The following is a 27,357-nucleotide window of genomic DNA, read 5'->3' on the forward strand; positions in this document are numbered from 1 at the left end:
AGTGAACAGGCAATCTACAGAATGGGAGAAAATTTTTGCAATCTAGCCATCTGACAAAGGGCTAATATCCAGAATCTACAAGGAACTTAAACAAATTTACAAGAACAAAACAAACAAGGTCTTCAAAAAGTGGGCAAAGGATATGAACAGACACTTCTCAAAAGAAGAATTTATGTGGTCGATAACCATATGAAAAAAAGCTCATCATCACTGGTCACTAGAGAAATGCAAATCAAATCCACAATGAGGTACCATCTCATGCCAGTTAGAATGGCAATCATTAAAAAGTCAGGAAACAACAGATGCTGGTGAGGATGTGGAGAAATAGGAATGCTTTTACACTGTTGGTGGGAGTGTAAATTAGTTCAACCATTGTGAAAGACAATGTGGCGATTCCTTAAGGATCTAGAACCAGAAATACCATTTGACCCAGCAATCCCATTATTGGGTATATAGTCAGAGGATTATAAATCATTCTACTATAAAGACACATGCACACGTATGTTTATTGCAGCACTATTCACAATAGCAAAGACTTGGAGCCAATCCAAATATCCATCAATGACAGACCACATAAAGAAAATGTGGCACATATAAACCATGGAATACTATGCAGCCATAAAAAAGGATGAGTTAATGTCCTTTGCAGGGACATGGATGAAGCTGGAAACCATCATTCTCAGCAAACTATCACAGGAACAGAAAACCAAACACCATATGTTCTCACTCATAAGTGGTGGTTGAACAATGAGAACATATGGGCACAGGGAGGGGAACATCGCACGCTGGGGCCTGTCAGGGGTTATAGCATTAGGAGAAATACCTATTGTAGATGACGGGTTGATGGGTGCAGCAAACCACCATGGCACATGTATGCCTATGTAACAAACCTGCATATTTTGCATATGTACCCCAGAACTTAAAGTATACACACACACACACACACACGCATGCACACACACATATATAAAAAGACAAAGTCTTCCTTCTTTTCCTAAGGTGCAACCTCAACATTTTCACCTAATTTCCCTCCTTCTCCACCCACAAGAGAACCAGGCCCCTTTAGGAATGAAAGACTAAGCCACTATCTGAAAACACATTAACACATATTCTTATTTCACTCAAGAGACATTCAGGAGTCACTAAAAGACAGGGGAATGACACCTGAAGAGGATATTTTGGGCTGTTCTGTGCAGTGACTGGGCCCCTATTCATCTTCATAATCCAGTAGATATTTGTACTAAACACTGTTTATAAAATACTTTTCACAGGCATGATCTCATTTGAACATCACATGCTGTGAGGTAAGGACATTACTGTCCTCATATTAGAGATGAGGAAACTGAGGCTCCAGGTTGTGTCTTCAGATCCAGTGCTCTTTGCCTCCCCCCACCACCCCAATCCTCCAGCAATTATGGTAGAATTCTACTGGACCAGGCAGCTGATCAATGTGTGCGGTCAGTTGATCACCTCTCAGCAATGCTGGGAAGGAAGGACACAAACCCGAGCCCTGTGTGTCAGGCAGCGGCCAGATATTTCCTGTACATTTTCTCCCCAAATTTCCCCAACTTACACTCCCTGGGTTCAAATCGCAGCTTCAGCACCTGTTAGCGGTGTGGCCTTTTAGGCCAGTTTAACACTCCATCTGTGCCTCGGTTTCCTCAGGTATAAAATGAGAATAATGCTATGTCCTCTTTGTAGTGTGAGGAGGTATAAATGAGCTAACCCGCTAAAACATGTAACCCTGAGCTATAAGAACCCTTGCATATGAACTATTATTATCATTGTTATTTCCCCTTGTTTTATACATGGGGAAGAATGTTCATAAAGATTAAGTGGGAACGCTCCTGAGATTGGAACCTAAGTTTGATTCCAAAGACCTTACTTTTTTGCTGCCTTCAGGGACCTTTCCACTTTTTTACTCTCTGCTCTTTTTCCCCCTCCTTAACCCTTCTTGGTACAGAAGGGTTAATACCCTTAATTGCCCGTAAGCAGTGTTTCTGATCCTAGGCTGCCGGCATTAGAATGATCTGGAACCTACTCCCTATGGACCAAATCAGAATTTCTGGAGCTGAGACCAAGGAATATGCATTTTCATAAGGAACACAAGTGATTCTCTTACACCCAGATAGAGGCCAAGAGGCACTGACTCAGACTGTCCACTGGAGCAGCTGTCCTTGCCTGGGCCTGCCCAGCCTTCCCACCTCCCCTTTCACCCAAGAAGTGCCCCTAAGTTTTCTTGCTGCAATCCCTCCCTCCCATGCACATCCCCTATCTGCTATTTCATGATTAGGAATACAAGGCCGATGTCAGCTCACTGTGGGGCTCCTTGTCTTTCCAATCTATTGTGAATAATGGCTTATTAAAGTAATGGCTTATTTTGCCTCAGCATCAGGCCAGCTCAAGTCAGAGCAGGGAAAGGGTGGGGGCAATAGGGGAGGAGAGGCAGTGGATTGGGCAACTTACATTCCATGCACAAAACCCACCATGTACAAAGGTGCAACAGTTATTCACCTAGAAACTTGCAAACTGCAGCAGGGTCAAGCCTACAAAAATGAGATAACACGGAGCAGAGCAGGTAAGCACAAAAGAACAGAAACTAAGTCAGTATTTTTATTAGAGCTTTATCTTATCTCTCATGCACAGCAGATTCCTTCCAGAGAGGAGGCTCATATCAGTTACCATTTGCTTTCACTTAATCCAGCTTTGCAAATAATAGCCACTCTTACCTCTAATTCATGAGTCCACCAAAAAACTTTTGCTCGATGCCCTTTGAGGTTGCTATGACTGAATCTCAGAATGTGACCCAAGGCAAACTCCATTTCTGGCTTTCTTATTATGATTTTTTTGTGGCCTAAATTTCTCCTTCAATTGGACTTAATCTCTGGTTATGTAAACAGCTGGAGATATCCTAATTCCTGAGGGGATATCAAAGAGCTGTAATGAGTGCGGAAAGGAGTTGAGGGGGTGGGGAAAAATAGAAGAAAAATAAGCATTAATTATTAAATGCGTAGATTTTAAAAATCACATACCATTTGGCACTTTTCCTCTCCACAGTGCTCTATTCCCATTAAATGGAAGGAGAGCCAGGCCTCTCACCATGGCAAATTTGCTTAATTATGTTTTCCCTCTCCTAAAGTGGGAAGGGCTTCCTATGGTGGTCACCTTTGCTCTGAATGAGAATGCCTTTGCCCTTTCCAGAACATCGATGCCATCTCGTACTTTACAAACTGGATTTGGAACCACTTAACAAAGGCAATATGCAAACACATGTGAATAAGACGAAATCAGCTAAGGAGTCCAGAATCCTGGGTATGATTTTATAATAGGATGCATACACCACTCTTGGCTTTATTTTGCTTGCTGGTGGAGAAGTTCAGGGACTGGATGTCAAAGGAGAAATAGGGTGATACAAATATAGAAGTTTATGAAGTGCCTCACCCTCCACAAGAGAGTGGGTCTGGATTTACCCACCATACCTTCCATATCATTGAATTTCAGGAGTAGGGTTGATGTTACCATTACAACTCGTTGTCACTCAATGATTCAGGTAATGTGTGTTCTGATTGGAGACTTGGAAATCCAGTCACTACAATCATAGGTGCTACCTTCTTGCCACTCATATCCTAAGTGGGAATAGCCCAGGTGAGTCACGCCCCACACCCTCTCCTAGAAGCTGAGGATTCACCCAATGTCAGAGGCCAAATCATCCTCAGATACCATCTAGTCAAACTTCCTAATTTTACAGATGGGCAAACTGAGAGCCAGTGGCCCAGTGTCACGATAATACAGGGAGTTGGTGGCTACACAGAAATAAGGATTTGGGTCCTTTGAATTTTGGTCCAGGAACTACCATTTTGTTCTTTAAGAGTTTTTAAAGGACACAGAAGCACATTTTCTAAAGTCTTTATAATCTTTGTGTGTGTGTGTGTGTGTGTGTGTGTGTGTGTCTGTGTGTCTGACAGTCTCGCTCTGTCACCCAGTCTGGAGTGCAATGGCATGATCTCAGCTCACTGCAACCTCTGCCTCCTGTGTTCAAGCGATTCTCATGCCTCTGCCGCCTGAGTAGGTGGGATTACAGGCACCCACCACCACACCTGGCTAATTTTTGTATTTTTAGTAGAGACAGGGTTTCACTATGTTGGTCAATGTGGTCTCGAACTCCTGACCTCAAGTAATCTACCCACTTTGGCCTCCCAAAGAGCTGGAATTATAGGCATAAGCCATTGTGCCGGGCCAAAGTCTTTATAATCTTAAAAAGAGAGAGAGGAAAGAGATAAGCGTAAGAAGGAAGGCATAGCTAATTAATTGGAGGGGGATGGTCTAAGCTCAAGCTTTGAAATGAAACAGCTGGATCGACCACTTAGTTGATGTGTGAACTTGGAAATTCACCTAAAGTTACTGAGTCTTAGCCCTCATCTTTTTTTTTTTTTTTTTTTTTTTTTTTTTTTGAGATGGAATCTTGCTCTGTTGCCTGGGCTGGAGTGCAGTGGCACGATCTCGGCTCACTGCAACCTCCGCCTCCCGGGAGAATGGGCACGCCATTCTCCTGCCTCAGCCTTCCGAGTAGCTGGGATTACAGACGCGTGCCACCACACCCAGTTAATTTTTTTTTTTTTTTTTTTTTGGTATTTTTAGTAGAGATGGGGTTTCACCATGTTAGTCAGGTTGGTCTGGATCTCCTGACCTCGTGATCTGCCTGCCTCTGTCTCCCAAAGTGCTGGGATTACAAGCGTGAGCCACCGCGCCCAGCCAGCCCTCATCTTTTAAATTGAGATGGTAATTGTGCCTACTTTGCGGGGTTGTGTAAGGATTAAATAAGATAATGCACAGATCCTGGCACTGACAAAATGCTTAATAAAGATTGGCTATTATTATAACTCCAGTGCAGACACCCAAGGACTTGGATAGACTGCCAAGAAATCAGTCCTGAGGGGGCCTGTCCTTCAGCCAAACTTCCTCCCTGCCAGATCCTCTCTTCCAGCCTGGGCTGCTATGCTGCCCAAGTCCTCCACTCTACCTCTCCAAATAAATGGCAATCATGACATTTTTATTATCCAGCTTCATACACAGATCTTTCCAGCAGAGTAACAGGGTACTGACTAAAAATAAAGATGCAAAAGGACCAGGGATAAAGGGAATTGGTAAGGAAATAAGAATAGAAAAAGGAAGGAGAGCTATTAAGAGATTCCTTCCATCTTTGATCACAATGCTGGATCATGTAGTAAAGCCTGTATAAGTATAGGGAATGTGAAGTACAATTAGCAGTATATCATTCTTCCACGGAAGTTACACTGCTAGCAAAATGAATGCTCATCGCTTTTCCCCTACCCTGCCTAAATCATTAAATACTGTAGATTACTGTGCAAGTTTCCCCACCCCCTAAAACCATGAAAACCTTGTCCTATAAAAAGCTGGTTTCAGTGGCATTCTCGTCACTGACTCTCTGCTTGGTACTGTACGAAGATAATATTTATCAAGATGACTGATTCAACAATGGTCAAATAACATTCAATATAGTTTCAGTGAGAAATACATGTGATCACATTCTGAGTCTGAAAGTCCGCACGACATGTTTAGCACATGTTAACCAGAACATCTTATTTTCTGGCTATATCAGAAAAAACAACTTGCTGTCTCTTCACTCAGATCTGCAGTTTTCCTTTTAACTCTCCATTTGTCTTCTTGTGAAATATAGGCCTGAAAGGACAACAGGGTCACATTTTCCTAAGACAGTATCTGTTTTGCAGAGTGTATGTCTGATGCTGGCACCACCCAGCAGCTGGAGACCTAGGTGCCGGAAGTCTGAAGTTCTGACGTTGCATTTTAAACCCCAAAGCTCAGTGGGTCTTCATCTTAGTTGCAGAGAACTCATCATCTTCATTTTTTTTTTTTTTTTTCTGGATGCAATAGTTGCCCCCTGCCAGACATGAGAACAAACAGAATGTGTTCTGTCTTTTCCAAGACTGCTTCATCAGCACGTATTTTCCACTTAAAGCTTTTCAGTATGTGACTTATACATACATTTATGAACACCCCCCAATGGACTGTTCGGGTTTGGTTTAATCCCCAAGAAAACTGGCATTAAAATAGATCTTTTCCCAGCAATAATAATCTAATTTATGAGAAATTATTCTATTCTCAGTACCTTTGAGACACATGAGAGCTTTTATGTAATAAAAAAGCCATTTATTTCTGAATATTTTAATGCATGTTTCCATATTTTTCTCATTTTTAATGCAAGGGCCATTGACAGTATTGTAAGAGAATGTCTTTTAAAGCAACTTTATGGCAAATGTTCCAGTGAAATGGATGGCAGCGTGCGTCATTGCAGAGCTGTGCTGCTGAAAGGAGCAGGGCGGAGACGTTCTAATTCACATTTATGTGCATAAAAGGGTAACCTCTACAGAGAGAGACAATGGTATTGGGTAAATTGATAAGATATAGTAGACTTGGCTTCAGTTTGAGGCTCCATCCTTTGATTTGCTGTACATACTTAGTTATTGCTGTCTCCTATGCCATGTCTGAAATATAGAAGGAACACATGCTGGAGAAGGCTATGACAACTATTGGGGAAAGAAAGTAAGTCAGAGCCTTAGGTGTTAACTGGAAAGAGAGACTGTTTTAAAAGGACAGAGAATCAAGGAGCAAATAGAATGTCTTTGGACAGAAATTAGACTACATACATATGTGTGTGTGTGTGTGTGTGTGTGTGTGTGTGTGTGTGTGTGTGTGTGTGTTCACTGCAGCCTCAACCTCACAGGCTCTAGCAATCCTTCTGCCTCCTCCTCCCAAGTAGCTGGGACTACAAGTATGCTCCACCACGAGGGGCTAATTTAAAATTTTTTTTTTTTTTTTTTAGAGACAGGGTGTCACTACGTTGCCCAGGCTGATCAGGAACTCCTGGGTTCAAACAATCCTCCCACACTGGCCTCTCAAAGTGCTGGGATTACAGGCATGAACCACTGGGCCCAGCCTATTTTGATTTTTCAAGCTTTCATTTCCAAAGCTGTTCATTTGGATGGGTGCCCACCATCTAAAAAGCTACTAGGATAGTGGTTGTTGACTGAGAAGGTAGAAGCAGGTTGTGGAAGTGGGAACGGTGTCTGAATCAAAATACACACATCCTTGGTTCTGTGATTTTAAAGCCATCTTGAGAAATCTCAGAAATGTAATTCTGATACTCTCCCTGATCAAGAGCCACTGCAGTAGTATGAGTTTGAGATTTAACCTCAATTATATGTGCTTACAAGAGACACGAAAATGCGTATTTGACATGAACAGAAACACACTTCTGAGATAAGAAGCCGACTCTTCACAAATGTCTTACTGGTGCTTTTTGATAAAATACTCTGTGCTTTTTTTTTTTTTTTTTTTTTTTTTTGAAATAGGGTCTCACTCTGTTGCCCAGGCTGGAGAGCAGTGGCACAATTATGGCTCACTGCAGCCTCAACTTCCCTGGACTCAGGTGATCCTCCCACCTCAGCCTCCCAAGTAGCTGTGCCTTGGAGAGTTTAGATAACCTGCTAAATGTTCACTCCTGTTGGGTGATGGTGCTGGGGTTTGAAGCTGAGGACTTCAGGTATGTTGTGTGGACTCTCCTCTGCTAGTAGCTGAGGGCTACCGGTGTGGACTCTGCTACTGGGCAGCTCAAAACTCTCCAAGGATTCTGATCTTAGAAAGTCTCCTGGGGGTTTGGGGAGAAGACAAGAGGTTGGGCTGGCTCCCAACCAAAAGCCTTGGAGACACTTTCAGGATAGTCTGGGAGCTGGCACCACAAAGAAGATAGATGAAAACAGGTAGCCGGGGGCTGGGGATCCACAGCCGGGTGATGGGAGAAGAAATCCTGCTACAATATAGCTACTGGGAGCATGGCCTTGGGAGGTCGACTTCCTGGGTTTGAATCTCACCCTAACCACTTCCTAATTGTGAATTCATGGACACAGTTTCTCCAGCTATGAAATGGGCTCATACAAGTAGCTGCCTCAAAGCATTGTGAGAATTAAGTGAGATATATAGAAAGTGCTTAGTAAGTATACATAGTGAGCCCAGCAATAAATATTTGCTGTTATTTCAGTAAAGGAGTTTTCGGATGAAGCTCTGAAGTCTTTCTGTTACCCTCATTGCTGCCTGCTTCCTACAAGTGTGGTGCATTGGCATGTTTGGAGTGTGTGAAGTGTGGACACGCTCATGAGCAAGCCAGCTTTGCCCTATGGGAAAAGGAATACACGTCAAAGGAATAATGCTATGACTTGTGACTTCTTCCTCAGGACGTGAGAGGGTGTTGAGATAATTCACAGCTACTAAGCATCTCCTGGATGCTTGCCAGCACAAAATGTTGGGGTCAGCTGGACCTCCCTTTGCCCATGGTGAAGAAAGAGCACCTTTCTCGAGAGGAGGACTCTCCCCCAGGATACCACCCTGTGGGCATGGCATGAATGGTCTGGCATGGCGGGACGGACGAGCAGTGTACCCACCTGTCCCAGGTGGGCTGGAACGGTACCAAGGGTAGAGGCAGGATTGGAGAGCCACTGTTCATCATGGCCAAAGAGTGGGCTGTCCACTGCAGGTCACAGAGGAAGAACACAGGGAGCTTCTTTGGGTTTCCTAAACAGAAACTAGTTCTATTTGCAATTCATTCATCCTTACTGCTCAGTCTTTGGAATGGACATTTACAAGCCAGAGATACTTGAGGGTGGTTTTCCCAGACTTGGTGCATCTCCTAGGAGGTGATCCTAGCTGGAGGTCAGGCCAGAATGACTCCCGGGAAGCCAATTTTATCCTGACCAGTGGGAGCCAAGGGAGCACTTCAGAATGAGAGCACTCCGTTGTTTTGTGGTGTGAGGGAGCAGTCAAGTAGGGTTGATTTGGGGCTGAAACTAAAATGAAAGGAGGTTTGGGACCAGATCTTGTAAGATGGTCTCCCTTTTTTCCTGTTTCTCAATCATAGATTATGTGTTACAAACAGCCTGGACGCTGAGACTTGGAGCAGAGGAAAGCAGCTCCCTGGATATTCCTGGCGAGAATTTTAATAACTCACAGAGGAAGAGATTTTGTCTCACAACAGGGAGTCCCAAATTAGTCAAAGACTTGGAATGGTTTTCTGATAAATGAAATGTAATCAATTATGGTGACTTCTTTTGGGAATTTTATTGACTTATTCCTTCCTCCTTGTTTACTTTGGATTGCCACTTGGGTCAAGTGTGAAGTTGTTGATCTTACCCCATCAGCCTGGAATATGTGAGCACATCTGTGGCCATGACACAGAACACAAATGGCCTGATATAAAACGTGGTGCTAAGTAAACCACATAGTCAAAGAGGTACAAACTGACTATCATCTTGAGCCAACAGGAAGTGATTTTTTAAGTGATGGTTTGAAAAAGAATATGGCAGCACTAAATGTTGAAGCAACCGCAACTCTCCTTTATGGCTGGTGGGAATGTAAATAAATAAGAGCACTTTAGAAAACTGTTTGGCCATTTCTCCTAAGGTTGAACATGTGAATACCTTATGTTCCAGCAATTCCAGTCCTACGGCGTGTATCTGACAGAAATATATACGCGTGCACAAGAGAGATGTACAAGGATGTTCATAGTTACGCTACTCAAAAAAGCCAATATATAGACACCTGTTTTGCACAGCTTCAAAATCATCTTGTCCTGATTTTTGCAGGCATTTGTTTCTTGCGAGTATAGTCAGTGATGCCTTGCCTGGGGCCTGCACCATATTGATTTCCTGCAGTGCAGCTTCTTTGACTTGAGATTTTCCAGGACAACTCATGTATGTGTAATCTAGAAGAACAAGAGAATTTTGCTGGTGGCGTCGTCCTTGACCAATGCGGGGCAGGAGCAGATGGACAATGGACCAATGTTTCCATTGTCCATGTTTCCATGGTAACATGGCTGCTGTAAATGATCCTGCGGCTGATTTCAAGCTACCATTTAACACGTGGCCCACAACATTTCTGAATATTTTATCATTGGCTCTTGTGAGCCGGTATGATCTGGCTCAGCATACTACCTGCTCTAACCAATAGCTTCCATGTGAGAAAGTGGTTCCAGTGTGTCCTGATCTTGGACTTTTTTTCAAGGGGAGCCAGAAATCTGGATTTGCATGTGAAAACTCCTGATTTTTAAATTATATCGACTAGTTCAAATTTTTCAAAAACACTTGACAAACCAAGAAAAAAAAAAAAAACTCAACCACATCGGCAAGCTAGATTTAGCCTATAAAATGCCAAAATTATTTTCCCCCCTTCGGTGTACAGACTAAATCTTTTGAGGAGGGTCTGTCAGCCTCAGTGACGAAGCACAGTTTTTTGCATAGACAGAGTTCAGGACTTAATTTGCATGGCCGTATGGTGTTATGAACTCAGTCTTAACTGGGGATTGAGTAACTTGGGTTCTAGTCTCAGTTTTCTATGAAAATTACTTACCTGGACCTCAGTTTCCCCATATGCATTAAGACATCTTCTGAAGAAGTTCTTCTCATATCAGAACACCTAGGATTATATGAGTATAAAATTATGTTAGGTGCTTCTTTGGGACTAAACTCCTCAGTGGTGCAGGGAGAATTGAAGGTTCTTGGTTGTTGGACAGAGATTCCAGGCTTGCAGGCTGCAGCTGTCTCTCCTTCCACTCCCTTCACTCAATAAAGAGAAGCTGTGGCTTTCCCCAAGCCATCGTTCTAACAATATCCATTTGACTGCTGGGGAAGCCCGGGCCTGATGCTTTGTGGTCCTCAGACTTCTTGAGAAAAAGTCCACTTTCTTAAAATAAAACATGATGTGGTAGGGAGACTTCAGCCCTGGCATTTGTTACCCTGGGCTTATGATGTGGCTCTGCCACTTCTTAACTAGGAACTTCATCCTTACTTTTGTCATAGGACTTCCTGCCTCACGGAAATTGTGACAAGAAGCATCCACTGTTTCAAGCGTCTAACATGGCCTCTGGCATGTAGTGTGAAATGAACACTAATTACCACCATCCTTGTGATTTATCAAGGCTTTCACCTATGGAGAAGGGCTGGGTGGCCAGCAGCCCAAATATTCATTAAAATTTGATCTTATGTCTCCTTGTGTTTAATTTGGTTCAATTTACTCTGATATTTTAGAGATTCTGCCAACATTAATATTTCTGCAAGATCCGGACAGGTCTGGACACAGAGATTCTGATCTAATCCAAATCTGTGGGCTGAGGAATGCTTCCAGAGAGAGATGCTACTATATATTCTGCTGAAGAAGATTCACATAGCAGGAAGAAGAAGATTTAAACTTTGATTATTTGAAGAGGCAATGAAGTAGTCTAATCTGTGCTATTAATTTGTTTAAAGATAACATGTGCAAGTTCCCTAAAGACAGCATAAGTAACTATATATCAGAGTCTGAGACAAAGGGAAAAATCAGTAATACTGATCTTGCATTTATTTAAAATTTTGATATTTTGTGCATCATGGATTTTTCATTAATTTTGATTTATAAAATGTTGCATTCAACTCTTTTTTTCTTTTTCTTTTCTTTTCTTTCTTTCTTTTTTTTTTTTAAGACAGAGTCTCACTCTGTTCCCTAGGCTGGAGTGCAGTGGTGCAATCTTGGCTCACTGCAACTTCTGCTTCCTGGGTTCAAGTGATTCTCATGTTTCGACCTCCTGAGTAGCTGAGATTACAGACATGCACCCACCATGCACAGCTGATTTTTGTAATTTTAGTAGAGACAGGGTTTCCCATGTTGGCCGGGCTGGTCTTGAACTCCTGACCTTAGGTGAGCCGCCTGCCTCGGCCTCCCAAAGTGTTGGGATTACAGGCGTGAGCCACCATGCCTGGCCCCTAATTCTCACTTTAATCTTACTGTGCTAAGCAGCTTGATATATGACTAGGCTTCTCTGGGATTCTGTTTCTTTGATTTTAAAATAACGTAGAAATATATTTATACTTTTTGCAAAATTATTTTTGAATACCTAAATGCTTTCTAAAATTATTACATTAAAATTTCATTTTAATCACTGATTTTTTTTTTCTTTTTGCATCGCCTGTAAGTACAAGGACAATTAGTAAGAGTGTTTGGTTGCAAACAACAGAATTCTCTGTAGCTACATCAATTGTAGTGACTGAACTGTATTGGTTTTACACAGAGTACCTAGGACAGTTGGACAATCAGGCTTGGAGGCTACTGAGCTAGATACCTTAATTATTGCTCCAGGAGAGTCTCTGCTGTTATAGCACAGCAGGGGAACTACCACTGGAACCACCACAACCTTGGACTCTGCAAACTAAGTGTCTCTCTGTCACCCTCATCAGAATTCCTCCACTCTGCACTTTTTCTTACGCAACGCTCTCCTACAATCAAAGTCTGGCACGGTCTATCTGAAGAGGCCAGGGCCCTGCTTGTGTCCAGCTATAGACAACTTAGGAAAGTGAGTTTCTGGCTTCTTCCTGGAGAAGTGGGATTCATAAATCTGGACATCTTCAAACCAAGGAAGGGTACTGAGAAATTGCTAGGCAGCCGGATGACTAGAGCTCATATGAGTGCATTTTTTTCTGGATAACTTTGCAGGGTGCCACGTGTAATTGTGCAAGTGGTACAATATATACAGGCCCCACTGCCATGGGGTCATTTCTGCTGGTTCAGGCAGTATCATGGGCGTGTGTGCAAATATGAGGACAAGGGACTAAATGCACATGTGGAGAATCGCTCTCCTCTTCCCTGAAACCACATTCATACTTCAAGCCACCCCTTTCCCCTGCCCCTCCTGGGAGAAAGGTTGGAAGCAAAAGTGTTTGTGAAGATTCAGGCTGAGATACTTACTTCTGGTGTCCCCATCGCTCACTTGAACCCGTAGATTTCCCCCATTTCCTTGCCGTAATCTGCTAATAACGTGACTGTCCTGCCCCACGGGATGCTCTCTGGACTCATTAAGTCTGAAAATGCTTGGGAAATGCATCTGCCAAAGCCTACAGCCAACTGTCATTATTATCATCTGCTTACAGACGCTCTCCCAGGCAGCAAAATATTTTCAAGCTCTAAAATCCTGGCCCTAGCCCATCCCTTTATTTTCATCTTACCTAGCCTGGGTAGATTCTCTGTAGGACACACAGACTCAAAATCAATGTCCCGTCTGTCTCTTGTTTACAGCTTATCAGGTGCCCAGGGCACCAACACAAGGAGGTGTGTTGTGAAATGAAACAGTGAATTCCCTGGGAGCGTTTCCTCTTCTGAACTGATTTAACTTTAGCTCTCTGAATCTTTCTCCTCCTTTGGCTTCTGAGAATGGTGTGCTGGTTTGAGAAGCAAGAACTTTTCATTGGCATAGCTATTAATATTGACTAATATGGACTTCTTGTACCTTGCTCCAGTTTGAAATTTATAAAGATGGCTGCCTCATTGCATGTGTGTGTGTCTGTGTGTGTGTGCATGTGTGCGTGTGTAATTGCTTTGCTCCTTCTTTTGCATGGGAGTAGATCGAGCTTAAGGATCAGGACTCATCTCTGTCTCCCCACAACAATGCCTCAAAAAGGGGAGGGGGTCATGAATGTTTCAAAAATAACTTACATTTTTTATGCATAAATCTTCTTTTGCTCCTTCTTTCCTTTCTTCCTTCCTTACTTCTTTCCTTCCTTCCTTTCTCTTCCCTCTCTCCAATCTGTTTCCTCTTCGTCTCCCTTTGCCTCATCCATGCCCCATTCTTTCTCCCTCAACTCCAGGACTGTGTGACTTTTCTCTTTGACCTTTTATCCTCACTGTTTCTTTGGCTATGATTTGAATCTGGGTCACTAGAATAAGTGTGTCCTTCCTTTCGTGTAGACTACACAGGTTGACTGCTTTGTAGATTTTGGCATTTTGTAGGGCATCATATGGATGCAATTTTTCTGGATAACTTAGCAGGGTCCCACATATAGTTGTGCAAATTGTACACTGCACACAGACCCCTGCCGAGTGAGCAAATGGGGTAAAAATCTAACCCATGCTACTGTCTCCAAACTGTGTATCCTGGGCAAGTGCTACATCCATTGAAGGAAAAGTCATGCTTTTGTAATTTGGTGACTAATCATGGCTCAGTCCTAGCAACCAATTATGCACACACAAATAGGCACTGCATAATTGTTTACCACACCACATTCCCTCAAGTCATCTGAATTTACATACTCTCAAAACTCACATGGCTTCCAGCGGTGCACATCCCCAAATTCCCTTCCAAGGCAACTTGGTGGTCGAAAATCACACTGCTGTTATTTCACCCCCATCACATTTCATCATATGTGAGTTGGTTTTTCTACAGAAACGATGTGACAAGCAGTGATTATATCCTAAGGGTGACATCACAATCACCTATTTAAGCTATTATATTGTTGAAAATTGTTTATTGCGAAGGAAAGATATAAGAAAACCCTATTTTTCTATATTACTATTTAAACAATCATAAAAACAATAATCCTAAGTAAGATGTTATTTTGGAAAGATTGTATAATTTGAGAGGCTGGCCTTCAAAAGAATAGCAGGTTTAATTAGGAGAGCAGAAGGAGGCAATCGAAACCTCTGTGGGGATGCTGATATACTCCACAGGTGTAAGATTCTGACAAATTTCAGAGGATGCCAACTAGGTTCTTTGTTTAATTTAATTTCATTGCAAACCCCAGGGTAGTTAAATCTGTAGAACTGTTCTTAGATTTATTAAACTTAATACAGCTTATTTCTTGGCTTACGAAAGGGACCAAGAAAGGAGAGGGAATAACACTTTTCAAATGAGGTAAATAGGCAAGAGTTGGAAGAAACTAGGAAGATAATTGAAATGCATGTCTCACCATGCATGAGAAGGAAATTAGCTAGCATGGAAATAGCTGAAGTTGAAGCAGTGAGTGTACACGCTCCTCATGAAGTTAGCAGGGCATATTAGTCCTTCTCACACTGCTATCAAGAACTACCTGAGACTGGGTAATTTATGAAGAAAAGAGTTTAATTGACTCACGGTTCCACAGGCTGTGCAGGAGGCATGGCTGGGGAGGCCTCCGGAAACTCACAGTCATGGCAGAAGGTGAAGGGGAAGCAAGCACCTTCTTCACATGGCAAAGAAAGAAAGACAGAGACAGAGAGAGAGAGAGAGAGAGAGAGACAGTAAATAAGGAAGTGCTGCACACTTTCAAACAACCAGATCTCGTGAGAGCTCACTCACTATCATGAGAGCAGCAAGGGGGAGATCCACCTCCGTGATCCAGTAACCTCCCTCCAGGTCCCTCCCCCAACACTGAGGACTACAATTCAACATGAGATTTGGGTGTGAACACGGAGCCAAATCATATCACAGAGGAGACCATGTAAGGCCCTGGAGAACATGTGGGGCTGGGAAGGGCACAAGTGTAATGTGCTGGGACTGATGTTTCTGAAAGGACCAGTCTGGCTGCTGTGTTTGTCAGGGATCAAGGTGGAATGTGAGCCATGTACTTGATTATAGCAGAACCCAGAATATGAACTGGGTTATATTCTGGACAAATTTTAAAGGTAGAACCATCAACATTAGCTCATGGTTAGTGGTACCTTTGACCCAATGGATTGGTTGACTACGGAGGAGTAGAAGGGAAAGTAAGGAGGAAGCTCCCTGGCTGGGCTTCATGGAAAATGCTGAGGAGTAGAGTTCTTCGCTCAGGGCTCTGTCTCCCTGTCTTGACATAACTGCAGCAGTGTGGGCAGGAGGGAGTGATTGCGCTCTGAACTAGACTCATTCACTCATCTCTCTAGTCTTTCATTGACAAATACTTAGTGAGGGCCTACTATGTACCAGGTGCAATGCTGAATTCTGGGAAGAGAGACAGCTAGTGAACAGGTTCCTCACCCATGGAGCTCACAATCTTACCAGAGTCATGCACTAAAAATGACATTTTGGTCAATGACAGATCACTTATACAGTGGTGGTCCCACGAGATTACAGTACTGTATTTGGACTGTACCTTTTCTATGTTTAGACCTGTTTATATATATGCAAATATTTATATTGCATTACAGTTGCCTATGGTATTCAGTACAGTAACCTGCTGCACAGGTTTGCAGCCTGGGAGCAAGAGGCTACCCTATATAGCCTGGGTGTGTAGTAAGCTATACCATCTAGGCTTGTGTAAGTGCACTCTATGATGTTCACACAATGTCAAAATAGCCTAAGAACAAATTTCTCAGGGCATATATCCATCATGAAGTGATGCACACAGCATACTGGATTGTTTTATGGATGTGAGTAGGATTTCCCCACGTGCCCTATACCTTTTTACTTCCATTCAATTCTCATGTTATTTCCTCCTGTTAAAATGTTTTCCTTTCCCTGAGGCCTGTTTTCACCTATCAAAGTCCTCACTGATTCAACTCCCAAGCTGTCTTCTTCATGAAGCCTCCTTCATTTTCTACCTTCCATTTTCTACTGTCCATTTTCAAAGCCCTTTATGCCTACCTTCCCTAGAATGCTCATTGCACTGGAAAGTGCCTTTTCTGTAACTGACTTGCCTCTCTTAGAAGAATCTTGCAGCTTATCTTCACCTGGGCCATAGCTCCTAGCACATAGTAGATAATCAGAAATAACAAAAGAAAGCACGAATGTATTTTCCCAAGAGACAGAATGCAAAGTTAGAAGTGTAGAAGGCCAAGAACTTAGGCAGTTTGATAGAGGTAGGAAAAAAGATAATTCAGACAAAAGGAGAAGGTAGTCACAGAAAGGTCAGATACAGGAAGAAACCATATTAAGGAAGGGAGGGGCAACGAATTAGCAGAGAGGTCACTAAGGGGTCTCTCTGCAAGGATGGGGTCGCTGGATATCTCAGATAGGGTCTTTCCCTTAGGGTGGTGGAACAGAGGCCAATTTGCAGGAGGCTAACAAATGGATGCAGTGATCATGGCCAGGTCCAAATTAGCTGTCATTTTCTCTATATTACTACTTATCTGTAGGAGTCATTAATTAGTCATCTAAAGCATCTTTATTTCTCAGAGTAAAGTGTGGAAAACAGAAACCATTCTAGGTATTCCAAGCAGGAGGTGCTAGGGGGGCAGAAGTCAGGAGGCTGCTGATCGAATGTAGGTTTCAAGTACAAACCATGGGTAGCATCCAAAGAACAGACTGCTGCTGCTTTTGCAATTACTAGGGCTGCTGCCTCAACCACCTCACCCCTTGAAGCAGAAGATGGAGGTCAGCTGTCGAAACACACGCATCTGTTGGCGCTCACTCATCAGCCACTACAGCTATGGAGAATGGTCTCTGCCTCTTGTCTGCCTCCCAGATCTCTGGCAAGGGCAGTTCTCTGGCTAAACCAAGCTCTCCTGTAGAGAGAGGTAGCCTCGGAAGGCTTTCAGCTTTCCAACCGTTCCAGATAGAAAGGGGGTAAAATGGAGGTTGGGGGACGCCCCTCCAAATGTGTGCCATGGCCTCCCATGTGGCCGGCAGGGGTGAGGGCCTCTGCCTTGTTACCGTCCCTCTGGTTGAAGGTTGGGTGTGCTGGGGGGCAGGCGCTGCGATACAAATAGATTTCTCCAGGAAACCTTTCCTGTCTCTCTCCTCCAACTGGAAAATACTGTTCTCCAGCTCCCTCCTTTGCAATTTCATAGCTCTTTTCTTAAATATACTGTGTATTACATTAGCCTGAGTTTATTGTTAATTAGATATATGCTGTTGCTCTTCTCCCCCTGATGATTCATTTCTCAAAATGTGTAGACTCAAAATAGTTTAGTCACAGAAAGTGTTCTATTATCATTATTGCTATTGTCTCCATTTATCTCTTTCCTAAATCCTAGCCATTCTGTGAGTGCTTGATCTCTGCTTGCTACATTGAGTGGATCCTCAATGCGCCATCTTAATAGGTGGTAACTCCTTCTAAGGCTCCCCTCCCCCTACCACCCCAATTGTCCTAGTCCGTTCAGGCTGCTATCACAAAATACCATAGACTGAGTAGTTTATGAACAACAGAGATTTATTTTTCATAGTTCTGGAGGCTGGAAGCCTATGATTAGGGTGCCAGCATGGTCAGGATCTGGTGAGGACTCACTTCTGGACTGCGGACCGCCGTCTTCTCACTGCCTCCCCACGAGGCAGAAGGAGGATGAGAGGCGTCTTTGGGGCCTCTTTCATAAGGGCACTAATCCCCTGAGGACTCTGCCCTCATGACTTCATTAGCTGCCAAAGCCCACCTCCTAATAGCATCACACTGGGGGTTAGGATTTCAACATATCAATTTTGGGGGGACACACTCAGTCTGTTGCACCAATTCATACATCCACAACACCCTCACCCGCACACACACAAACACGGTGACTTCCCTGGTATCATGCCTGCTACCCGCAGGTACATGGTTTTGGGAAAATAAAAGGGAGTACTCCTTTACAAAGAAGTGGGGACATCTGTTGTAATAAAATAATATGTGTAATTTTCCCTGGGTGGCCAGAGAGTTCTCAGTCCACACTGACTCCAAGGAGTGACTAACTCTAAGTCAGCAGGGGGGGTTTGGCTCAGCTCACTGAGTAGGATTTGCACTCCCTGCTGCTGTTGCCTTACTCTGTGTTTTGGGGAATGCTGCTGAAGATGAATGAGAGATTTATTGAGATCAACCTCCACTCCCTTGTCTCATGCAAGACCTGGATTTGGTTGCCAGTATTTCCTAAATGAGTTTATGACTGAGTTGCTGTAACACATTTTTATCAAACTAAATATTTTATACTGAAACCTATATGAATACCATGAATATTATATTATATTATACTCTGAAGGCTTCACTGACAGCAGGCAGTAGTGAGGTTGAGTTAGGTCCCTGGGATTCCCCAGCCAGGCAGCCTACTTTCTTTACCTCTTTTCTTTTCTTTAGCAAGACCCCTCTATTTGTCCTCTTAGTACAATGCAAATACCCAAGAGAGAGTCACATGGCCTCTCCAACCATTCTTGTTTCCGCCTGAGTTTGGAAGTTCCTCCAGGGCCTTTCTGTAGCAGGCATTCATCCCCTTGGCTGAAAAGGAGTTCCCTGGGAGCTGTGTGGGATCAGTGCCAGGGACACTAAGGAATATATAAGACGAACAGGGGGTCTTTTCTTTGAGAACACAGTCCCATGGCAACCCGCCGGGAGGTCCCTGCTCAGAGCCAGCCTACCTGGCAGAACTCACTTACTTAGCATTGCCTTGAATTATTAATCAGCTCTTGCAGAGGAACGAAATGCAGAGTCATTTTGTCTCCTCCAGAACTGACTGTCCTACTCTTTGACCTCAGCAAATCTTCAAATTCACAGTGAGCATCCTAAACTCTCCAGCACACTTTGGACAGGGACAGGAAAGGGCCTTATCATCTTCCTCTTTGAGGTAAAGTTGAGTCCTGCTGAGCAGGTGTCTCTGGATACTGGGACCTTTGGGCTGTGCCTTGTTTCTCTTCTCGCTGTTCATTAGGACAGGCTGTATCTCAGGTCTTCCACTGGATGGTCTTGATATCTTGACAGGGTACTAGAGGTTGGAACACATTCCCCGTCATGACCCTGGGGCCATGCTTAGCCTCCGTAGGCCTCCCTTCCTACAAGCTCCACGCTCCTGGGCCTGGGCAACCCTTCTTCACGTGAGAACATACATGGGAAACACAGAAGGGACTTTCTCCCCATTACCCCTGAACTTAAGACTGCACCAACCCCACCACCTTTACTTTCAATCCAAGCCCTTGAATTCTACTTCTCCAAGGAAATATGATCCACCAGGCTGAAGCTCTGATTTCCTCCCTCTGCCTCTAAACTTACCTACAGTGATACCCTCTGTCTTCAAACCTTTCTCTGTCTCCCTTTTTGACTGAAAGAAATCTTTTCTCTTAAAACATTGCTGCCTCTAACTATGCCCTGGAACACCTCCCTTTGCCTGAAAACCCTGCTCCTTCACTCATGCCCTGATCGCTTCTGTTCAATCCCCTTCCAGAGAGGCAGTGTGGCATGCTAATTAGGGCGCTGGTGGCCTGAGAGTGAGTGCTGATGCTGCCACCTGCCAGATGTGTGACCTGGGGCAGTTGCAGACTGCCTTCGGCAATGTAGTAGATATTAGTAACCTCTGGTGATCAGAGGTAGAGCAGTCCTTCACAACCTCTAACAAGCCTATGTTACCATGACAGCAAGTCTGAGGTCAAATTCTGCTAAAAGTACAAATATTCACTGGCAAGCAGGCACCAAACTACCACACATCTGTTATTGCAAAATTGGTTTATGCTTGCTCTGTCCTCAAGCACTCTGACAAGCACCTTGCACATAGATGGAACGATACTTTGACAGCAGGACCAGTGTATTAATCTATTTTCGCACTGCTGTAAAGAACTACCTGAGACTGGGTAACTTATAAATAAAAGAGGTTTAATTGACTCACGGTTCCAAATGGCTGGGGAGGCCTCAGGAAACTTACGGTCATGGCGGAAGGCAAAGGGGAAGCAAGGCACGTAAGTCTTACATGGCGGCAAGAGAGAGAGTGAAAAGGGAAGTGCCTTGCTTTTAAACCTTCAGATCTCATGAGAACTGTATTATGAGAACAGCAAGGGGAAGGCCACCCCCATGACCTAATGACTTCCCACCAGGCTCCTCCTCTGACACGTGGGGATTACAATAGGAAATAAGATTTAGATGGGGACACAGAGCCAAACTATATCAACCAGCCAGGCAAGACTGGGTAGAAGGGGCCTGGCAGACATGGCCACCTCTGGAGTATAGATTCCTGATTAGTAGACTTCAAATGCTAACTACCTACCCCAAGGGCTAAAGTTATATATACAAATGTCGCACTGCAGTTTACGTTGAAATTATTTATTTATTTTTTTATTTTTTTTGAGATGGAGTCTTGCTCTGTCCACCAGGCTGTAATGTAGTGGCATGATCTGGCTCACTGCAACCTCCAGCTCCCAGGTTCAAGTGATTCTCCTGCCTCAATCTCGCAAGTAGCTGGGATTACAGGTGCCCACCATCACGCCTGGCTAATTTTTGTGTTTTTGGTAGAGACAGGATTCACCATGTTGGCTTGGCTAGTCTTGAACTCCTGACCTTAGGTGATCCGCCCGCCTCGGCCTCCCAAAGTGCTGGGATTACAGGCGTGCACCACCATGCCTGGTGCACACTGAAATAATTTAAAGTAAATTATCATACAAACAGTATAGCGGTAAAGGACTTAACCTTTCTGTGCCTCAGTTTCTTCATTCTGTAAAAGGGCAATAATAATGGTGTCTACCCTACAGAAATGTTAGGAGGATTAAATGAGTTAGTTAATACATATAAAACATTTGAAATTGAGCTTGGCAAATAGTAATTACACACTCAGTGCCTTTGTTATTATTTTTTTTCTCTGACTCACTTATTCCCAGCAACCCACAGAATTCTTCCTTAGACCTTACGTATCTTTACATCCACTTTGCTGCTAAATTTCTTCAAAGCCTAAGCTTCACTCTGTGCCTCTATTCAATCAACTTGACACCAATTTTCCACTTGATTGTACATTTTTATCGTAATACCTTATTTAATTCATCAAACATTGCTAAGTTGACAAATACACTGGGCATCCTGTGCTAGGTGCTGAGAAGGATTTCAAGTGATCTATTTGGTGAATGTAACTCTTTAAAGAGCTTAAGGTAGAGTTAGAGAAAAGAATGCACAACTAAATTCCTTGAAGACCGGGGCTTCAAATTAAAATGTGATTATAGGGAGTGGAGTGGAAGGGGTCAAAATGTAAATATAAAGTACAAGTAGGACTGTTCATTTCTCACATATGGAAAAGAGTCATTACCCTTAGCACAACAGACACCACATGTTAACATTATTAAGAGTTATGAAGTTCTACAAATAGGGGGAATAGAAGAATACAGGCTTTCCTCAATTCAAGGGTGTTTTATGTTTGACATAAGATACTTTCACGTATCTTAAGATCCAAAGAAAAGCAACATCTAATTAAATGGCCATTTTGAGCAGAAGTTGAAATTTTGCTTGAGCAGCAAAAGAATAAGTTATTGTCACCTGACTGTAAAGACCATGGCTGAGGGGCACCACTTTTGAGTGTTCTCAAGATTGAGGCAACAAGTAAGAATCTAACAAAGATCTAGGCCGATATCTTTGATTGCTGTGCAACTTCCAATAAGTTGAGAAAGTAAAGCAAAAATTTCCATGGGAAAGTGATGCCCAGAGTTGGACAGAATGACCCAGATTATTCCCCAGCTAAGTCTTATTTCAGAAGGAGGTAGAATTGGATATAGAAATGTTTGAGAGTATCAACTCCACAATATTAATACTTTTGTGTTAGGAATCGGTGCACATTTGGTATTTTAGGCATGTGCATTATAAATAGGTCAGTCTTGACATTTCAATTAAAATGTTAATTGAGTAACTAATTTAGACTTTTAATTTTAAGTGAAAATATTGCTAAGTTTTACCTAATATTAAAAAGTAAAAAAAAAAAAAGCAAAAAACTAGAAACTTAAGCTTAACCATACTTACAAGGTTGTGACTTGTTAACTTTTAAGAGGTTATTTAAGTAATCAGGATAATCGGATAATTTTGTTAAGTCAGGCAATTGAATTACTTAAAAAGGAAATAAAATATATTAAATTTGTACATGCAGCTTAAAATGTTTAAAGGTGTTTAACTGAATTTATAAGCGACACAAAATATTAATTTAAGGACTTCAAATGTAATTTTAAAATTTGCTGGGCTTGCAGATCTTGTTCTATTTATAGGCAGAACTTAAAACCTCACAATTAGGAGCTTGAGTTTCAAATGTGTAATTTGATAAATTGAATCTTTTTCTAAAAAAAAAAAAACATGGTCTCATTCTATGGCCCAGGCTGGGGTGCAGTGGTGTATTCATGGCTCACTACAGCCTTTACCTCCTGGGTTCAAGTGATCCTCCCATCTCAGCCTCCTAAGTAGCTCAAACTACAAGTGAGTGCCACTTTCCCCAGCTAATATTTGCATTTTTTGTAGAGATAAAGTTTCTTCGTGTTGCCCAGGCTGGTCTGGAACCCCTGGGCTCATGCAATCCTCTTGCTTCAGCCTCTCAAAGTGCTGGGATTACACTTAAAAGCCTAAGCTTCACTCTATGTCTCTAGTCAATCAATTCTACACCAATTTTCCATTTGATTATACATATCCATCATAATTTCTTATTTAATTCCTCCATACATGGCCAATAAATTGAATATTAAATAAATGAAAATAATCAAAAAACCCTATCCCCCTTAATGATTCCCCCCCCCCAAAAAAAAACTGCCCTTAAAGTAGTTAAAGCAGTTAAACAATTGTTTTATTATTCCACTGTGGAATACCTATGATTTGCCATCCAAATCTTTATATCATTTTGAATATAAATCTCATTTCTTTGAGAAGACCATAAGATCATTTGGGGCCATAAATGTGCCACCTATTTCTGTTGTATCCCCAGAGGTCGCTCCAGCCTCTGGCATCTGAAATGGAGGGGATGGGCCATCCCAGTAGAGAGAAGGACCCGCATCTATCTTATGGCTGCTGTATTTCTGGGGCTCACACCTGTCTGAGGCACACAGCAGGTACTGTACATACATCATTGAATGAATGGACAAATGCACTAGATACTTCTAAGACTTCTTTTATGTGTACCCCAACTGTTATGTCCCTCAATGTCCGCAAAGACTGTAGGAGCAGTCCCTTAGCAGAAAGAAGGGAATCTTAGCCATGACAGATTAGATTATAATTGGAATCCAGGAGATGAGGCAAATTTTTCCTTGACTGTTCCCATGTGATCACCTTGAAGCCCTGAGTGATTCTCCTGCTGGCTTCCATCGGATCTGCTCCTGTCCCAGAGGGTCCTGCTCCTGTCTTCGTTCAGGGAAATCTAACATTCTTCAGAGTGGAGCACGGTAGGCATGAACACTAATGGCATCCCATTCATTAAAGTTGAAGCAAACCTGGGCAGTGTGGTGTGGTACAGAGTTTTCTTCCTGACTCTGCCTCAAGTTCAGTGCTATTTTAAGCAATTCCTATCCTCTTTTTGGAAGCTTATTCCGGAACATAAGAGCTGTGGCAGCAGTTCTTAAACTTTTTGTTCTTAGGACTCTTTTATACATTTAAAAATTACTGAAAACAACCAAAGATATTTTGTGATATCTACTGAGTCATGTCTATTGATATTTACTGTAGTAGAAATTAGAACTGAGAAATCTTTAAAACGGAAGAACACACAAGCACAGCTTCTGTTTGTCATCAGAGTGAGGATGTCACCATATATCATGGAGCCTCTGAAAATCCCATGATCCTCTTGAGAGAGAGTGGTCATGAAAAAACATCTGAGTGTCATGGTGGAAATAGCTTCCACCTTGCTGACTTCAGACTCCACCTTCAGGACCCCTGGTCTAAAGGGCTGTGCTGCAGTGATACCTGCCCATCATGAAGGCGACTTTAGGTTTCATGAAGAAAAGGAAGACTGAAGAGGTTATTGTTTTAACTCCAAGATGCAGAAGCCACCTCACACTCTCACATATTTCCTTTGGCCTTCAGAGCCATGGGGACCACAGGGCTGTGGCTGCCTAAGAACTCCCTTCATTTCCATGTGTCCTGTTTGTTGTTGCCAACGGGGTGTGTCAGTGGGTCTGACTCTCTCTCCCAATTGCCTCATTCCTCCCAATACTGACCCCAAGTCAACATCCAGGGACACAGCCTGACTTTATGAGAACTGGGCATACCATGGAAATAACTTCTGGAGCAGCTGGAAAACTGACATGGGATGGGACTGGCCTTTTTTTTTAACCCAGAAAACCCAGTGCATCTTCTGCCAAGTCAGCATTTGCTGGCAAAAATCCTAAGCGAGCGGCCAGACTCTGGGGAGCCACGGGAGACGAGATGGCAATGAATGGAGCATGCAGCACTGGCAGAGGGTTGATGAGGTCAAGGAGAGGGCTGGGCAGGCACCACCAACAGGGATAGTTAGAGGCCCATCTGTGTCTGGGAGGCTGAGGCATGGAGAAACCTGAATTCGGTGCTCAGAGTCTCCTAGGGCTCTAGACAGCGAAGGACGAGAAGTTCATCCATGTGTCTTATCCATTCCATCATGCAGTTTTATAACACTACATGTTTTCATCTGTCTGGCAGTTTTGCCAAGATTTTAGCATTCCGGGGCATCTGATTAGCTGCTCCCCTGCCATATCCCACTCCACCAGCGTTTTCCTGTAGGGTATTGACCACTCCAGGATGAACTGCACGGTACCATACAGAGTCAAGGACATACCACTGTAGTCCATTGGGATGCCAATTTGAGCAAATACCATGCAGAATGAAGTGTCTGCACAGGAGGTTCATCTGCTTCATACTCTCTTAGAAAGCCAGACAAGATCCCCTCACCACAAGGCAGAGGCACCCCAGAGAGCCCAGGGGACACAGGTATGTTCCCTGCCTCTGGGCAAAATTCCAGAGTGGGATTTTTTCCTCCCCCACCCTGTTCCCTTTCCACATTCATCTCCTTTTCGCTAGGGCAGGGCTGGACACGATGCTTTGTTCTGGGACCTCCTAATATTTTTGGAAAAATTATGTATCCCCATCACACATTTTTAAATTAACATATAAAATGTTTATTGCAGGTTTAAATAATTAAAGAGGATATAATTTCTGGCACATTGACTTTTAAAACTGTTAAATCATTCAATTAAATGTATTGAATACCCACCTTCTTATATTCAAAAAGCACATGAATAAGCTCTTTTGTAACAGTCAGAAATTTTCCATCATTTATTTTTTTCTCCTTGAACTCATATTTCTATCTTATGTTACCCACAGAATTTTATCTTAGTGTAAGCTGCTTTTAAACTTGATAATCTTTTATTGAGCACCACATCATAATTCTTGGCAGCAAAATAAGTTAATAAGTTAAAATTTAACATATTTAATTTTTTCTAGATTGAATATTTATTATTAATACAAAATTAGTTGAAATTGTCTGTCGCCAGAAGACTATGCTTGTTAATAAATATTCTACATTGGTTTATCATTACAATTTATATTAGTGCATACTTGCATAAAATAAAGCCATTATAATATAACATTTTCAAATAACCATTAAACATACAAAGGAAATTAGACTTTAAATAAAAAGATAAGTTGGTGTATCATGAATGAATGCTGCTTACTGCTAGAATAAGATGATATTTTGTGGAAATTATTAGCAAAAAAAGAGGAGCCGTTGTGCCACTAAATCTACAGAGAAGTTGAAGCAAACAGGAGACTTGTATCCAAATTTAAAAATAAACATGAAGTTACAGTACACAATCTTTTGGCAAAAGTTGAAAGAAATGGTTCACCCATGAGTTTGAGTAAATGTTTAAGAAAATATGTCCATCTAGCTTGCTTCAATTTGAAACTATAATGTTAATCTTTCACCTCCTCCTACTTAAAATCAATGCAAAGTATGTATGTGAGACACAGGCATCGATATTTCAGGTTGACCCTCTCTGGCACCATCCAGGGCTTTCCTCTGGGGGACAGTACACCCTAGTGAGATTTGGCATGCACGACAGGTAGACTTTCCTTTTAAAAAGTGCCACTGAGGCCATTGCACAAAAGGAATCAAGTATGAGAACGAGCATGACAGCCAAGGGGTGTCCAAACGTGATCAGCTTTGAGAAAGAGTATATATGGAAACTAGGATTTGGAATGTAATTCTCTAAATTACCCGTGCCCATGTGCCCCTTGAGACCTAGTAACCCCTACCAGTGGGCTGCTCTGGGGCACCCTCTCTCAATCATCAGTTCTTTGACTGCACTTATCCCAATGTCCATTTCCTTCAAGCCAAAGATCTAGGGTCCCCCATTTCAACAACCCCACTATAGCAGTCTTCCTCTCTCCCTACCCTCAATCTTCTAGGCACAACTCTCATTTTTGGGACTTCAGGCCTTGGTTTCTCATTTGTCACACAATGACCTGAGTTCATCCAAATATATCATTTGCAACTGAGAGGTAGACAGTTTCTAAAGGCCTTGCCTCTTGTTGCTGCAGTAGGTGGGGGCAGAGGGGACACTCCTATGCTCTTGCCCACTGCGTCCTTTCTGCCTTTTTTCCCACCTACCCCAGTCTTCTTCAGTATCTCAAGGTTGCTATACACAATAAGCTCCAAATACCTAAGGCACCAACTAGAAAAGTGCCCCAAATATAACTTTTTGTTTGCTGGGTAGTTAATCTGGGTCCATAGCTCAGAAGCACCTTTAAAGCCCAGTTTCTGCAAGGAGAGATGGAGGAACAGAGTGTCTCAAGTGTGGTCATGACAGAAGTGCAGAATTGGAGGGTGCTAGATTGTCCAGATGAGCAGCTCAGATGCTAGAACCAAGGTATCCTGCTGGTATTCACCTCCACCCCCACTACGCTCCCTTCCCATTGTTCCTGCAGCATC

The 27,357-nt window shown here is 42.8% G+C and overlaps 2 long non-coding RNA genes across 2 annotated transcripts in view; one reads left to right on the forward strand and one right to left on the reverse strand.

Moving 5' to 3' along the window:
• The window catches only part of LOC141407138 (uncharacterized), an 84,284-nt gene that overhangs the window by 50,855 nt on the left and 6,072 nt on the right, over positions 1-27,357 (forward strand). The gene's annotated exons all lie outside the window — the stretch shown is intronic.
• On the reverse strand, positions 4,153-14,245 carry LOC123573942 (uncharacterized). Its single transcript, XR_006698685.2, has 5 exons — positions 14,156-14,245; positions 10,438-10,503; positions 9,631-9,793; positions 6,497-6,566; positions 4,153-5,920 (listed from the first exon to the last, which is right to left on the reverse strand). It is a non-coding gene; the product is annotated as an uncharacterized lncRNA (long non-coding RNA).

The sequence above is a fragment of the Macaca fascicularis genome, chromosome 6 (assembly GCF_037993035.2).
Source record: "Macaca fascicularis isolate 582-1 chromosome 6, T2T-MFA8v1.1".
In the NCBI taxonomy this organism is placed as follows: domain Eukaryota; kingdom Metazoa; phylum Chordata; class Mammalia; order Primates; family Cercopithecidae; genus Macaca; species Macaca fascicularis.